The sequence below is a fragment of the Tachyglossus aculeatus genome, chromosome 21, assembly GCF_015852505.1.
Source record: "Tachyglossus aculeatus isolate mTacAcu1 chromosome 21, mTacAcu1.pri, whole genome shotgun sequence".
In the NCBI taxonomy this organism is placed as follows: domain Eukaryota; kingdom Metazoa; phylum Chordata; class Mammalia; order Monotremata; family Tachyglossidae; genus Tachyglossus; species Tachyglossus aculeatus.
In genome coordinates, this window is record NC_052086.1 from 56,614,871 (window position 1) to 56,630,824 (window position 15,954).

Sequence of the window (15,954 nt, forward strand, 5' to 3'; positions counted from 1 at the left end):
TTGGGCAGGGACCATCTCTCTATGTTGCCAACTTGGACTTCCCAAGCGCTTAGTCCAGTGCTCTGCACACAGGAAGTGCTCAATAAATACGATTGATTGATTGATTGATAGTAAGCACTTAGACTGTGAGCCCACTGTTGGGCTGGGACTGTCTCTCTATGTTGCCAACTTGTACTTCCCAAGCGCTTAGCCCAGTGCTCTGCACACAGGAAGCGCTCAATAAATATGATTGATTGATTGATAGTAAGTGCTTAACAGACTGTGAGCCCACTGTTGGGCAGGGACTGTCTCTCTATGTTGCCAACTTGGACTTCCCAAGCGCTTAGCCCAGTGCTCTGCACACAGGAAGCGCTCAATAAATACGATTGATTGATTGATTGATAGGAAGCGCTTAGCAGACTGTGAGCCCACTGTTGGGCAGGGACCGTCTCTCTATGTTGCCAACTTGGACTTCCCAAGCGCTTAGCCCAGTGCTCTGCACACAGGAAGCGCTCAATAAATACGATTGATTGATTGATTGATAGGAAGCGCTTAACAGACTGTGAGCCCACTGTTGGGCAGGGACTGTCTCTCTATGTTGCCAACTTGTGCTTCCCAAGTGCTTAGCCCAGCGCTCTGCACACAGGAAGTGCTCAATAAATACGATTGATTGATTGATTGATAGGAAGCGCTTAACAGACTGTGAGCCCACTGTTGGGCAGGGACTGTCTCTCTATGTTGCCAACTTGCACTTCCCAAGCGCTTAGCCCAGTGCTCTGCACACAGGAAGTGCTCAATAAATATGATTGATTGATTGATCGTAAGCGCTTAACAGACTGTGAGCCCACTGTTGGGCAGGGACTGTCTCTCTATGTTGCCAACTTGGACTTCCCAAGCGCTTAGCCCAGCGCTCCGCACACAGGAAGCGCTCAATAAGTACGACTGATTGATCGATTGATTAACAGAGGCCAATCCTGCCTTGAACCCCAGGGGAGAGGAGGAAAGTGGCTGGAGCAAAGGGGGCGGGGAAACGGCTGGAACAGGTGGGAGCGGCGGCAGAGGAGGGAGGGCGAGCAGCACAGTGTCGGCGCGGCCGCCGCCTGGGCCGGGGCTCGGGGAGCGGGGGAGCCGGCCGGCCGGGCCCTCGGACGGGACGGGGGGCCGCGGGGCACCCGCTGCCCCCGCCGCCCACCATGGAGAGATCGGGGCTGCACCTGAACGGGGGCATCCTCCTCAGGGGGGGCATCAGGGGCAGGGGCGGCGGCAGCCACCAGCCCGGGGGGCCCGGGCCCTTCTCCGCCGCCCGCTGACTCTGCCCGGCAGGTAAGGAGCGGAGCGCACCGCACAGCCTTACTGCGCCCAGCCCCCCCACCCCGCCTGGGGACAGGGGCAGCGGGCACCGGGGGCAGACGCACCGATTGGCGGGGGCGGGGGAGGGGGCACCACCCCCCAGAGATGATAAGCCCACTGTTGGGTAGGGACCGGCTCTAGATGCTGCCAACTTGGACTTCCCAAGCGCTTAGCGCAGTGCTCTGCACACAGTAGCGCTCAATAAATACGATTGATTGATTGATTGATTCCCAAGCGCTTAGCACAGTGCTCTGCACACAGTAAGCGCTCAATAAACACGATTGATTGATTGATTAAGCGCTTACTATGTGCCAAGCTCTGTTCTAAGCGCTGGGGACGTTACTCTCCCCCTCCTCCCCATCTTACCCCCTTCCCCTGTATGTATGTAGGTATACTCCCCCTCCTCCCCATCTTACCCCTTCCCCTCTATCTATGCATATATTTGTACGTATTTAACACTCTATTTATTTTACCTGTGCATAGCCTATTTATTTTATTTTGTTAATATGTTTGGTTTTGTTGTCTGTCCCCCCCACCCCCACCCCCTTCTAGCCTGTGAGCCCGCTGTTGGGTAGGGACCGTCTCTAGATGTTGCCAACTTGGACTTCCCCAGCGCTTAGCACAGTGCTCTGCACACAGTAAGCGCTCAATAAACACGATTGATTGATTGGTTAAGCGCTTACTATGTGCCAAGCACTGTTCTAAGCGCTGGGGAGGTTACTCTCCCCCTCCTCCCCATCTTACCCCCTTCCCCTGTATGTAGGTATACTCCCCCTCCTCCCCATCTTACCCCCTTCCCCTGTCTGTATGCATATACTTGTACGTATTTAATATTCTATTTATTTTACTTGTGCATAGCCTATTTATTTTATTTTGTTAATGTGTTTGGTTTTGTTGTCTGTCTCCCCCCCCTCCTCCCTTTCTAGCCTGTGAGCCCCCGGTTGGGTAGGGACTGGCTCTAGATGTTGCCAACTTGGACTTCCCAAGCGCTTAGCACAGTGCTCTGCACACAGTAAGCGCTCAATAAACACGATTGATTGATTTGATTAAGCGCTTACTATGTGCCAAGCACTATTTTAAGCGCTGGGGAGGTCACTCTCCCCCTCCTCCCCCTCCTCCCCATCTTACCCCCTTCCCCTGTATGTAGGTGTACTCCCCCTCCTCCCCATCTTCCCCTCTTCCCCTCTATGTATGCATATATTTGTACGTATTTAATACTCTATTTATTTTACCTGTACATAGCCTATTTATTTTATTTTGTTAATATGTTTGGTTTTGTTGTCTTGTCTCCCCCTTCTAGCCTGTGAGCCCGCTGTTGGGTAGGGACCGTCTCTAGATGTTGCCGACTTGTACTTCCCAAGCGCTTAGCACAGTGCTCTGCACACAGTAAGCGCTCAATAAACCCGATTGATTGATTTGATTAAGCGCTTACTATGTGCCAAGCACTGTTCTAAGCGCTGGGGAGGTTCTTCTCCCCCTCCTCCCCATCTTTCCCCCTTCCCCTGTATGTATGTATACTCCCCCTCCTCCCCATCTTACCCCTTCCCCTGTATGTATGCATATGTTTGTACGTATTTAATACTCTATTTATTTTACTTGTACATAGCCTATTTATTTTATTTTGTTAATATGTTTGGTTTTGTTGTCTTGTCTCCCCCTTCTAGACTGTGAGCCCGCTGTTGGGTAGGGACCGTCTCTAGATGTTGCCGACTTAGACTTCCCAAGCGCTTAGTACAGTGCCCTGCACACAGTAAGCGCTCAATAAATACGATTGATTGATTGATTGATTTCCCCTCCCCGCAGCACCTGTATATATCTTTGTACAGATTTACTTGTACATATTTACTATTCTGTTGATTTTATCCAGTTAGTATGTTCGGTTTTGTTCTCTGCCTCCCCCTTCTAGACTGGGAGCCCCCTGTTGGGTAGGGACCGTCTCTATATATTGCCAACTTGGACTTCCCAAGCGCTTAGTACAGTGCTCAGTAAGCGCTCAATAAATGCGATTGAATGAATGAATGAATTTGTTACTCTATTTTATTTGGACGCATTTATTCTATTTATTTTATTCTGTTAACATGTTTTGTTTTGTTGTCTGCCTCCCCCTTCTAGACTGTGAGCTCGCTGTTGGGTAGGGACCGTCTCTTTATGTTCCCAACTTGGACTTTCCAAGCGCTTAGTCCAGTGCTCTGCACACAGTAAGCGCTCAATAAATACGATTGAATGAATACAAGGTGATCAGGTTGTCCCACGGTCTTAATCCCAAGTGATGGGGATTAAGATGATGGGGGGGGGGGGAGGGAGGCAATCATCTATTTGTTGCCGAAATGTTCTTTCCAAGCGTTTAGTACAATGCTCTGCACATAGTAAGCGCTCAATTAATACGATTGAATGAGTACAAGGTGATCAGGTTGTCCCACGGTTTTAATCCCCAATGATGAGGATTAAGATGATGGGAGGCGGGGGATCATCTATTTGTTGCCAAAATGTTCTTTCCAAGCGTTTAGTCCAGTGCTCTGCACACAGTAAGCGCTCAATAAATACGATTGAATGAATGAATACAAGGTGATCAGGTTGTCCCACGGTTTTAATCCCCAATGATGGGGATTAAGATGATGGGGGAGGGGAGCATCATCTATTTGTTGCCGAAATGTTCTTTCCAAGCGTTTAGTACAGTGCTCTGCACACGGTAAATGCTCAATAAATACGACTGAATGAATATGAAATCCACAGAAAAATCAAAACAAACAGGCGTGCGCGACGATTTGCCTCTCGCTCGACTAGCCTCATCTCTTATAATGAGATCCGGTGTACGACAGATATGCTTAAAATGTCTCCAGTTAGCATCCTGAGGGGGGAAACTGAGGGCTGGAGGATTGAGGGGCGGGGGGCACCGAGGGTTGGCCGAATGGCAGGACCCAAGGATGGGGCAGAGAGACGGCCCCCTCTCCCAGACTAGCCTTGGAGCCGCAGCCTGGGCATCTGTCTGGGGGCAGAAGCCCCCTTGGCACCCCCTCTTTTCACCCCCTTCTCCCACCACCCAACCTCAAAAAAAAATAATAATAATGATGGCATTTATTAAGCGCTTACTATAATGAGATCCGATGTACTACAGATATGCTTAAAATGTCTCCAGTTAGCATCCTGAGGGGGGAAACTGAGGGCTGGAGGATTGAGGGGCGGGGGGCACCGAGGGTTGGCCGAATGGCAGGACCCAAGGATGGGGCAGAGAGACGGCCCCCTCTCCCAGACTAGCCTTGAAGCCGCAGCCTGGGCATCTGTCTGGGGGCAGAAGCCCCCTTGGCACCCCCTCTTTTCACCCCCTTCTCCCCCCACCCAACCTCAAATAATAATAATAATAATAATAATAATAATGATGGCATTTATTAAGCGCTTACTATATGCTTAGAACAGTGCTTTGCACATAGTAAGCGCTTAATAAATGCCATCATCATTATTATTAGGTGCAAAGCAAAGAAGGAGCGTCTCTAATCCCCAGAAAAGGTGCCCCCTCCCTCCTTCCCATCCAGCCGGACCCCGGTCCCTTTTCCCTGGAGGGCTTGGATTCCTTGAGGATCCTAAAAATAATCCGGCCCGGGGCCTATAATTAGGGACGAGATTGTGCGGCGATGGCTCCTTCTTCTGTCTCTTCTGACTGAACCGGAGAAACGCTGACAGGGAGCTTCTATTTCCCTTTGATGTTTCCATGTTTCTACCCCAGAGCTGAGACCAGTGCTTGGCACAGAGTCAGAGCTTAACCGACACCGTGATCGTCAAAATAGGTTTGTCACCGCGCCTCTCACCCGCAAACCTCTTTTCCTCTTCAATTTGCGGTGGTAACCCGCGTCCCTCGCCCGGGGCAAGAAACTTTGTGGGCCAAGGTTGTTTCTTTTTTTCTTTCCTCTTTTATACTTTGATCACCTCCCTTCCTACTACTAGGCCTCCCTCTAACCCGCAAAACGCCCCCGCATAAAGTCAGAAGCAGGATAATTGTGAGAGAGTGTGTGGGTTTGGGGTTTTTTTTCGGTGTGTGGCCAACCCTGGTTCTAATTTTCCCCCAAATGACCTCTCATTCGTTCATTCATTCATTTATTCATTCATTCATTCGTTCATTCAATCTTATTTATTGAGCGCTTACTGTGTGCGGAGCACTGTACTAAGCGCTAACCTTCTGAGGCCCTGGCTAGAGCGACGGGCTGCTGATTAATTCATGCCAACGTGAATGCCTCCCAGCGCTTAGAACAGTGTGTGGCACAGAGTAAGCGCTGGACAAACCCCACCGTTACTATCAAGCGCTTAGTACAGTGCTCTGCACACAGTAAGCGCTCAATAAATACGATTGAATGAATGAATGAATTTGGAGAACGAGCAGGATTCCCTGTTGTTGGGGAGGGCTTGTCTCCATCTGTTGCCAGCGTTTAGAACAGTGTGTGGCACATAGTAAGCGCCGGACAAAGACCCCCGTTATTATTTGGAGAACTAGCAGGATTCCCTGTTGTTGGGCAGGGCTTGTCTCTATTTGTTGCCAAAATGTTCTTTCCAAGCGTTTAGTACAGTGCTCTGCACACGGTAAGCGCTCAATAAATACGATTGAATGAATGAAATCCACAGAAAAATCAAAACAGGCCCGCGCGACGATTTGACTATCGCTCGACTAGTCTCATCTCTCATAATGTGATCCGATGTACTACAAATATTCTTAAAATGTCTCCAATTAGCATCCTGACAACTCAATCGGCGGACCGGCTTGAAGTCATTCTTAATTATAGAGCCAACAACGTTAGAAAGAGAATGTGTGTGTGTGTAAATGATCAGCTTTAGAGAAGCAGCGTGGCTTTGTGGAGAGAGCGCCGGCTTGGGAGTCAGAGGTCGTGGGTTCCAATCCCGCCACCGCCGTTTATCAGCTGTGTGACTTTGGGCAAGTCACTTCACTTCTCTGGTCCTCAGATACCTCATCTGGAAAATGGGGATTAAGACTGCGAGCCCCACGTGGGGCAATCTGATTACCTGATTACCTTGTCTGATTACCTTAAGAGAAGCAGCTTGGCCTAGTGGAAAGAGCCCGGGCTTTGGAGTCAGAGGTCATGGGTTCAAATCCCGACACCGCCAGTTGTCAGCTGTGTGACTTTGGGCAAGGCACTTCACTTCTCTGGGCCTCAGTTGCCTCAGCTGTAAAATGGGGATTAAAAAACTGTGAGCCCCCCCGTGGGACAACCTGATCACCTTGTAACCTCCCCTGTGCTTAGAACAGTGCTTTGCACATAGTAAGCGCTTAACAAATACCATTATTATTATTATTATTATTACCTTGTATCTGCCCCAGCGTTTAGAACAGGGCTGGTCACATAGTGAAGTGCTTAACAAATACCATTATTATTATTATTATTATTATTATTATTGATAATTCCAGCCGGTTTAAATTGCGAGAACTTAAAAGGGAGGGATTGGGAATGTTTTGGAGAGACCCGGGGAGGGGCGGCAAGAACGAGTCATTCTCTGCCACCTATTTCTAGGATAGATCCACAAGGGAGCCTTTTTCATTTTTATTTCTAGTCCTTTAGCGCCGAGAACTCTTTCCGTGGGTTTACCTCCCTGGGGTCTGATTCTTTTAACAACACATATGTTACTTCTTGGGGCTCGGGGGTTTAAATCGCTGCCTTCCCCCAGAATATGGCAGTTAAAAGCCAAATCCCACGCCTTTTCAAGGGTGGAAGGATTCCGAGGTATTGACCATGGTGTGAAAATTCGCATCGGACCATGTCTTTGCTCCAAGGCTATTTTAGGTTTCTCCGGATCAGTGCAAATATCGTAGGTGGTTTGGGTTTTTTTTTCCTTTTCAATGTTCAAAGTCACCCCCAAATGATCAATGACCGGTCCTGGGGGGTCTCCCTGGCACTGTTAGGGTCTGGGGGGGGACTGTCGGGGCTCCCCAGAAAGTTCCGCAGGGCCACTTCTCTGGCACGAAGACGAGATGGGACATGTTCCTGGGAAAGGGACAATAATAATAATAGTAATAATACTAATAATAGTAATGTTGGTATTTGTTCAGAGCTTACTATGTGCCAGGCACTGTTCTAAGCGCTGGGGTAGATACACGGGAATCCGGTTGTCCCAGTCTTCATCCCCATTTTATAGATGAGGTCACTGAGGCACAGAAAAATTAAGTGATTTGCCCAAGGTCACACAGCTGGCAAGTGGCAGCACAGGGATTCAAACCCATGATCTCTGACTCCCAAGCCCCGGCTCTTTCCACTAAGCCAGGAGGCCCAAAGCCAGGCCCTTTTCCCTGTCCTTGCTCCATCCTCCCTTTCCTCTCCCATCCCCTCCCCTTGCCCATCCTGAGGGTTGTCGAGCGGGCCCCCCTGGCGGGAATTGCCCATTTCTGATTTTCCCATGCTAACCCTGTGGGCCTTTGGTCAGGTAGGCACTTGCTCTCCAACATCATCATCATCATCATCAATCGTATTTATTGAGCGCTTACTATGTGCAGAGCACTGTACTAAGCACTTAGGAAGTACAAATTGGCAACATATAGAGACAGTCCCTACCCAACAGTGGGCTCACAGTCTAAAAGGGGAAGATAGAGAACAAAACCAAACATACTAACAAAATAAAATAAATAGAATAGATATGTACAAGTAAAATAAATAAATAAATAAATAGAGTAATAAATATGTACAAACATATATACATATATACAGATGTGTCCACCCCGATAAACCGCGCTGCCCTCCACCTAGGCCCACTGAAACCTGACCCCTCCAGAAGAGAGGCTTTTTCGGGGGGAAGAAGGTGTGTGTATGGGGGTGTTTAGGGGACCAAACACCCAATTGGAGTTGCAGGGGCCTAACGACTCTCTCATCCCCCAGGACAGGTCATCCCAGACACCCGTATAAGGGGACCCCCTCCAGACTGGCCCCCTCCCCTCTTTTTTTCATTCCCCAGTTCTATGTCTCTGGAGTTCTGCCTCTCTGTCCCCCAGCTCCATCACCATCCTCTCCCCTCTGCCCTACCCGCATCCCACAACCAGACACGGAGAAAGTTGCTGGGAATCCCGGAGAAGGGGTCGGCGGGGGCGGGGGGCATGCTGATGGGAGAGATAATGATAATAATAATAATGGTATTTGTTAAGTGCTTACTATGTGCTCAGCACTGTTCTAAGCACTAGGGTATATACAAGGTCATCAGGTTGTCCCATGTGGGGCTCACAGTCTTAATCCCCATTTTCCAGATGAGGGAACTGAAACACAGAGGAGTTAAGTGACTTGCCCAAGGTCACACAGCAGCTGTCTACTCTATTCATTCGTTCATTAAATGCTCCATTCATTCACTCAGTCGAATTTATTGAGTGTTTACTGTGTGCAGAGCACTGCACTAAGTGCTTGGGAAGTACAAGTCGGCAACATATAGAGATGGTCCCTACCGAACAACGGGCTCATGGTCTAGAAGGGGGAGACATACACCAGAACAAAACATGTAGACAGGTGTTAAATCCGTCAGAAGAAACAGAATTATAGCTATATGCACATCATTAATAAAAAATTCATTCATTCAATCATATTTATTGAGCACTTACTCTGTGCAGAGCACTGTACTAAGCTCTTGGAAAGTACAATGCAGCCAATAAAGAGAGAGAATCTGCCCACAACGGGCTCACAGTCTAGATGGGGGAGACAGACATCAATACGAGTAAACAGGCATCAATATAAATAAACAGAATTATAGATATATGCACATAACAAGTGCTGCGGGATAGGGAGGAGGGGAAGAGGAAAGGGAGAGAATCAGGGTGACGTGGAAGGGAGTGGGAGTTGAGGAAAAGTGGGGCTTAGTCTGGGAAGATCCCCTGGAGGAGGTGCACCTTCAGTAGGGCCTCTAGGGCCAGCCCCCGGCCACGAGGGCAGCTCGGGGAGCAGCAGGGGAATGCTGCCTCACCCTCTTCATTGGTGCCCATGGAGGCAGAGCACTATCCTGGGTACTTGAGATGCCCCGCAGAAATAAGGCACGTCCCACTCTGCCCTGGAAACTCCCCCTTCCCCATCCCAGGGCTAGAAACCTACCCAAATGTCCCAGCAGCATAGCACTACATGTGTCTGCCCAACCCCTGATCCATACTCCACCCTGCTCGCCTGTCCTGCCATCGACCCCCGGCCCACGTCATCCCCCGGGCCTGGAATGCCCTCTCTCTGCCCATCCGCCAAGCTAGCTCTCTTCCTCCCTTCAAGGCCCTGCTGAGAGCTCACCTCCTCCAGGAGGCCTTCCCAGACTGAGCCTCTTCCTTCCTCTCCCCCTCGCCCCCCTCTCCATCCTCCCCATCTTACCTCCTTCCCTTCCCCACAGCACCTTTATATATGTATATATGTTTGTACATATTTTTTACTCTATTTATTTATTTTATTTGTACATATCTATTCTATTTATTTTATTTTGTTAGTATGTTTGGTTTTGTTCTCTGTCTCCCCCTTTTAGACTGTGAGCCCACTGTTGGGTAGGGACTGTCTCTATATGTTGCCAATTTGTACCTCCCAAGCGCTTAGTACAGTGCTCTGCACATAGTAAGCGCTCAATAAATACGATTGATGATGATGATGATGATGACCTCCTTGCCCTTTCCCTCTGCAACCCAGAAAAGGAGCCCAGGGGTTCCGCTTTTGACCAACTGACCATGCGGAGCCCCTAGCAGCTCCTGAATTTGGTGCTTTGGAGTCTCTTTCCCAGCCCCATCAGCCTGGCCTCAGCCTCACCCCTCTGGGGCCCCTCCCTCTTCATTTTCCCTGCCTGCCCCAATGGAAGGAGGGTCAGGCCGATCCATCCCGTCCAGTCACCCTGAGAGGGGGCAGGGGAGAGGATTGGTGTCAGCTCATGGGGAGAAGATCTCCTTGCCCCCAACCCCTAGCTCTGCCTGAATCATGTCAGAAGCCATGAGGTTCTCAGAACACTGGGGCTTGGGAAGGAGAAAGGGGAACCATCATTATCACCATCATCATCGACTTTATCGAGCCCCTGCTGCTTGCAAAACACTGTTCTGGCCTCTGGGAAATGTACGGTAGAACTGAAAGACAGGATCGCTGCCCATCTCATGGGGGATAAAGGAGAATGACCAGACACAGGGTCTCTGCAGGCCTGGGGATGGGACAACCACTCATTCGTCCTTGCTGACTTCTCTGTCAAGAAGTAGTGTGGCCTAATAGAAAGAGCATGGGCTTAATCCCAGATCCTCCTTGGGGCTGCTCTGTGACCTTGGGCAAGTCATTGAACTCCTCTGTGCCTCAGTTATCTGTAAAATGGGGATTCAATACCCGTTCTCCCTTCTACTTAGGTAGCCAAAAGGTGGGAGAGGGACTGTGTCTGATCTGACCATCCTGTATCTTCCCTAGCATTTAGAACAGGGTTTAGCATATAGTAAGCCCTTGTCAAATACCACACTTATTACTTATTATTATTCTCTCCAGCCTCAGGCCCATTTAACGCCTTCCCCACAGATGGATGTGCTGGCCATCTCACTCTGCCGTTCTCCAAGAGCGTGATTCTCCTCCGCCTGCACAAACCCGCAGTCTCTGGAGCTGGAGGCTGAGTGCCCATACCCTCTCTCCCGGATTTTGGGAGGAATCCTATCCCCCTTCATGGACCACCCCGGAGTCTAGCCCTGGAATCTCAGTCTCACTGGGATGTTCCAGGTCACGAGGATGGATTTTGCCCTGAGGTTGTTTATTCAGCCATTTATAGTTGTTCTTTTAAAATATTTATTGAGCACCCACTGTACTAGCTAAGGGGCTAACTCAGTGGCAAGCAACCAGCTATCAGGCTATGAGTGAGAGTTGGGATGGACCAGAGAACCCTGGCGAGCCCATCACCTTTTTGATGATGATGACGATGACGGGATTTGTGTGTGTTTGTGTGTATGTATGTGTGTGAACATCCTCAAATCTCACTGCAGGCTGCCATCTCATTAAGGTGATGCTACTCTGCTCTGAGACTGTGAAATGGTTGCCCTCCCCCTCGTTCCCACCGACTGATCTTGGGCAGAGGTGCGTGATTCTCTCGCAAGCCCCTGTCGAGAGGTTTGAAAAGCAAGGCTCACCAAGACTTTGGCCGGGGAGAGGGATAGTCCTGGTCTGGCCAGGAATAGGGACAGTCCTGATTTTCGACTAGGAAAGGTCCTGTGTGACTTGGCTGAATTCAATATCTCTACAGGCCAGTCCCAGCTTCAACTCTGTCCCACTTACTGGTTTCCCAGCAACAAACCCCACATCCCGGGGGGATGGGATTCAGGGATTACATGCTTAATACAGTGCTCAGCACACAGTAAGTACTCCATAAACACCATTGATTGATTGGTTGGTTGGATTCGAGCTGGGGCAGAGAACTGGGCTGTCTTCCAGTCTTGGGCAAGTCACCGAACCTAGGGCCTATTTTCTCTTTTCCCTCCTCTACTATCTCTCCCCCGCCCACCGAAATGAGCGATGTGAAGAGGCTTTCCATGTGAGTTCTGAGAGGGTAAAGTCTATGTACCACCTGACTATCTTGTACTCCAGTGCTTAGCACACAGTGAGCACTGGGAATGATGTCTGTGAAGAGAAAAGACAGAGGTCTAATAGCAATCCAGAAGCCACAAGTCCAGCTTAGTTCTCTAGCAGTCAGAGGGCTGGACGAGCAAACTCGGGGCTAGTGGATAGAGCATGGGCCCTGGAGTCCAAAGGACCTGGGTTCTAAATCCTGGCTCCATCATTCACCTGCTGTGTAACACTGGGCAAGGCGCTTCACATCTCTGTGCCTCAGTTACCTCATCTGTAAAAAGGGGATGAAGACTGTGAACCCCAAGTGGGACAGGGGCTGCGTGCAACCTCATTAACTTGTATTTACTCCAACACTTAGTACAATGCTTGGCACATAGTAAGTACTTAACAAATACCATTAAACAAGAAAGACTGAGGCACCGGAGGGGAAAGGCCCTCCGGAGTCCAGACCCTCCTATTCTTGCCTGCCTGCGGCGCCCCAAGATTATAGGCTTGAAGGGACCCATCACTAAACTGTGGTATCAGGGATTGGAGGACCAAATGCGGCCCCCCAACTCTGCTTCCATTGCCGCACCCCAGTTTACTGGGTCTTCCTCCTGTAGGTGGGGGCAGCGGTGGTTTGCCTGAAGCCTCAGAGGCCCTGAGGGTGGTGAGGAAGGGAATTCATTCAATCATATTTATTGAGCACTTACTGTGTGCAGAGCACTGTACTAAGCACTTGGGAAGTACAAGTTGGCAACATATAGAGATGGTCCCCACCCAACAGCGGGCTCACAGTCTAGAAGGATTTCGATCATTTCGAGCAATCATTTCGAGCAATCTGAATGAAATGGCTGCCCATCCCACTCGCACTAGTATCCTTGCGGGTGCTGAGGCACGACCGGAAGAGCCAGGCTGAGTGGGCATTGTGTGGTTTCGTAAACTGGTTGGGGGAAAAGGACTTCTCTACATCGAGGCATCCTACTTAATAATAATAATAATAATAATGGAATTTATTAAGTGCTTACTATGTGCAAAGCACTGTTCTAAGCGCTGGGGAGGTTACAAGGTGATCAGGTTGTCCCATGGGGGGCTCACAGTCTTAATCCCCATTTTACAGATGAGGTAACTGAGGCCCAGAGAAGTTAAGTGACTTGCCCAAAATCACACAGCTGACAATTGGCGGAGCCGGGATATGAACCCATGACCTCTGACTCCAAAGCCCGGGCTCTTTTCCACTGAGCCACGCTGCTTCTCTACTTCACTCTGCTGCCATGACCATCATTCTAGAACATGGCTTTATACTCGTCTCCTCACTCCTCAAAAATCTCCTCCTCCTGACTATTGGCTTTGAGGCACTCAATCAGCGCTCTGCCCGCTGCTCATCCTTACCCCGCTCCCAGTGCATCCAGCTCGCCCACTCCACTCCTCTCAAGTCAACCTACTCACTGTCTCTCATTCTTGTCTCTCTCATCCTCTCTCCCTCCTGGAACTTCCACCCCCTTCATATCTGACAGTCCACCGCTCTCCATCTTCATAGCCCTCCTGAAATCATACCCCCTCCAGGAATCCTTCAACTGACTAATCCCTCTTTCCCTATTTCTAACCCAACTGCCTCTTCAGCTCTCCCGTGTCACCTAAGCACTTCTCCCCCTCCCACCTTTCTCTGTTCCTTCCTTCTACCTGTAATTTATTTTAGGGTCAGTCTCCCCCTGCTAGACTGTAAGCTCTTCGAAGGCAGGGATCATATTTTCTAATTCTACTGTACTCTTCCAAATCCTTAGAACAGTGCTCTGCCCATAGTAAGTACTCAACTATTGATTGATTGACAGATTGACTAGGTGAAGGAGAGGTGGGCGATCCCATCAGAGGAAATGTAGAACATGTTTCCATGTCACAAGGGAGCAGGGCATGCTCACACACACACAATTTTTTTGTGTAACTCCTCGCTAGAGGCCTAGCAGGAGTGAAATAAGACATTCTGGGGTCCCTACTATCTAAGGCTGCAAACTTTGGATTTAAACCAATTGTAAGGAGTTGTTGGTTTGTGATTGCTGGGTTTTCCAGAGGGAATGGGACTAAATAGCTGAAGGACTATGGGATTTGTGTTAGGAATTTGGTACTTCCCACCTGCAAAAATTGAAACTGGAACAGGTGACTGAGGGAAGTCACAGACATTTTTGCTGGGGACTTTTTTTCGAAAAAGAACTGGAGGGTAATACTGGGATGATTTACAGGCAGCCCTGCTCAGAGACAGGGGATGACCAGATGACTTCATTACATTCCTTCCAACGCAAAGATTTCATGGTTGTTGAGTTCTGGAGCGTTCAGAGCCCCCACATGTAGCTTCCAGGGCCTTTCTACCCTTTGACCCTGGTTTATTCATTCATTCAATTGTATTTATTGAGCGCTTACTGTGTGCAGAGCACTGTACTAAGCTCTTGGAAAGTAGTTGCATGTACAAACACCTCTCCTGGGAATCACCTGCAGATTCAAAATGATTGCTCTGTTATGTAACTGGTGCCTCTGACTTAATAAAATGGCAAGTTAGGCCTAAGTCCAATACAATGATGGACAGCACTGACTGGTGGGAAGATCCTGGTGGGAAGATCAGGGATCTGGGGAAGCTGGCCTGCTGTGACTTTGGGCAAGTCACAACCTCCCTGGGCCTCAATTATCTCTCTTGCAAACTGGAGAGAAGATACCCACTCTCCCTACTTTATCATCATCAATCATATTTATTGAGCGCTTACTGTGTGCAGAGCACTGTACTAAGCGCACAGTACAGAGCACTGTACAGAGCACCCTACTTCTTATATTGTGAGCCCCTTGTGGGCCAGGCACAGTGTCTAATCTGATCATTTTGTAGAAAATAGTAGGCCTTAAAAAATGTTATTTGCAGTTATTATTATTGCTATTATTATTATTATTACTTTTTTGAAAGACAGATATACAAGTTAAAGTTGTATGTGCTAGGAGCTGTCTGTGTTAGGACATCAAGCCCTGATAAACCCTTTCCTAAGAAGTGTGCAGAAGCAGAGTGGCCTAGTGGATAGAGCCTGGGCTTTGGAGTCAGAAGGACCCGGGTTCTAATCCCAGCTCTGCCACTTGTCTGCTGTGTGACTTTGGGCAAGTCACTTCACTTCTCTGGGCCTCATCTGTCAAATGGGGATTAGGACTGTGAGCCCCGTCTGGGACAGGGACTTTGTCCAACTTGATTAGCTTGTATCTATCCCAGCTCTTAGTACAGTGGCCTGCGCACAGTAAGTGCTTAACAAATACCACAGTTATTATTAAGTGACCATTCATTCATTCAATCGTATTTATTGAGCGCTTACTGTGTGCAGAGCACTGTACTGAGCACTTGGGAAGTACAAGTTGGCAATATATAGAGACGGTCCCTACCCAACAGCGGGCTCACAGTCTAGAAGATGTGGGAAGCAATGTGGCCCAGTGGATAGAACGCGGGCCTGGCGGTCAGAAGGTCATGAGTTCTAATCCCAGCTCCACCACTCGTCTTCTGTGTGACCCGGGGCAAGTTCAGGAAAGCCAGAGAACTGGCCAATGTGCCCAGGAAAGCTACACGGTTGCCCCTAGGCAGAGTGCGAATAGCGTTCCTCTGCTCCTGGCCTCCCATCCCATCTCTTTGAAAAAACAAGGGAACTGCAAAGATTGGCAGCCTCTCCCGTCTGTCAGATGGGACTGTCAGACTAAATCAATCAATCAATTGTATTTATTGAGGGCTTACTGTGTGCAGAGCACTGTACTAAGCGCTTGGGAAGTACAAGTTGGCAACATATAGAGACAGTCCCTACCCAACGGTGGGCTCACAGACTAAAGATACCCACTCTAAGGAAGCCCCTGGGCCTAGCCCCAGAGACTCTCCTAAACTAGCGGCATTGGCATAGTGTGTTGGGACGCCCCACCCAGAGACCTGGGTCTCAGCCTCTCTGCTCTGAAATTCTGACTCTAAGCTTGTTGTGGGCAGGGAATGTGTCTGTTTACTATTGTATTGTACTCCCTCAAAGCCTTAGTACAGAGCTCTGCACACAGTAAGCTCTCACTAAATACAACTGAACGAATGAACTCTGGGCTCCAACCTAGCTTTCCTGGCTTCAAGCGAGTGGAT

The 15,954-nt window shown here is 49.2% G+C and overlaps 1 protein-coding gene across 1 annotated transcript in view; it reads left to right on the top strand.

Moving 5' to 3' along the window:
* The first annotated feature begins 1,228 nt into the window (after window positions 1–1,228).
* Window positions 1,229–15,954, top strand: part of LOC119942191 (ATP-sensitive inward rectifier potassium channel 12) — a 104,422-nt gene continuing 89,696 nt past the window's right edge. The window contains exon 1 of the mRNA XM_038762838.1: window positions 1,229–1,302. The gene's annotated coding sequence lies outside the window, so the exon portion shown is untranslated. The remainder of the gene's footprint in view (window positions 1,303–15,954) is intronic.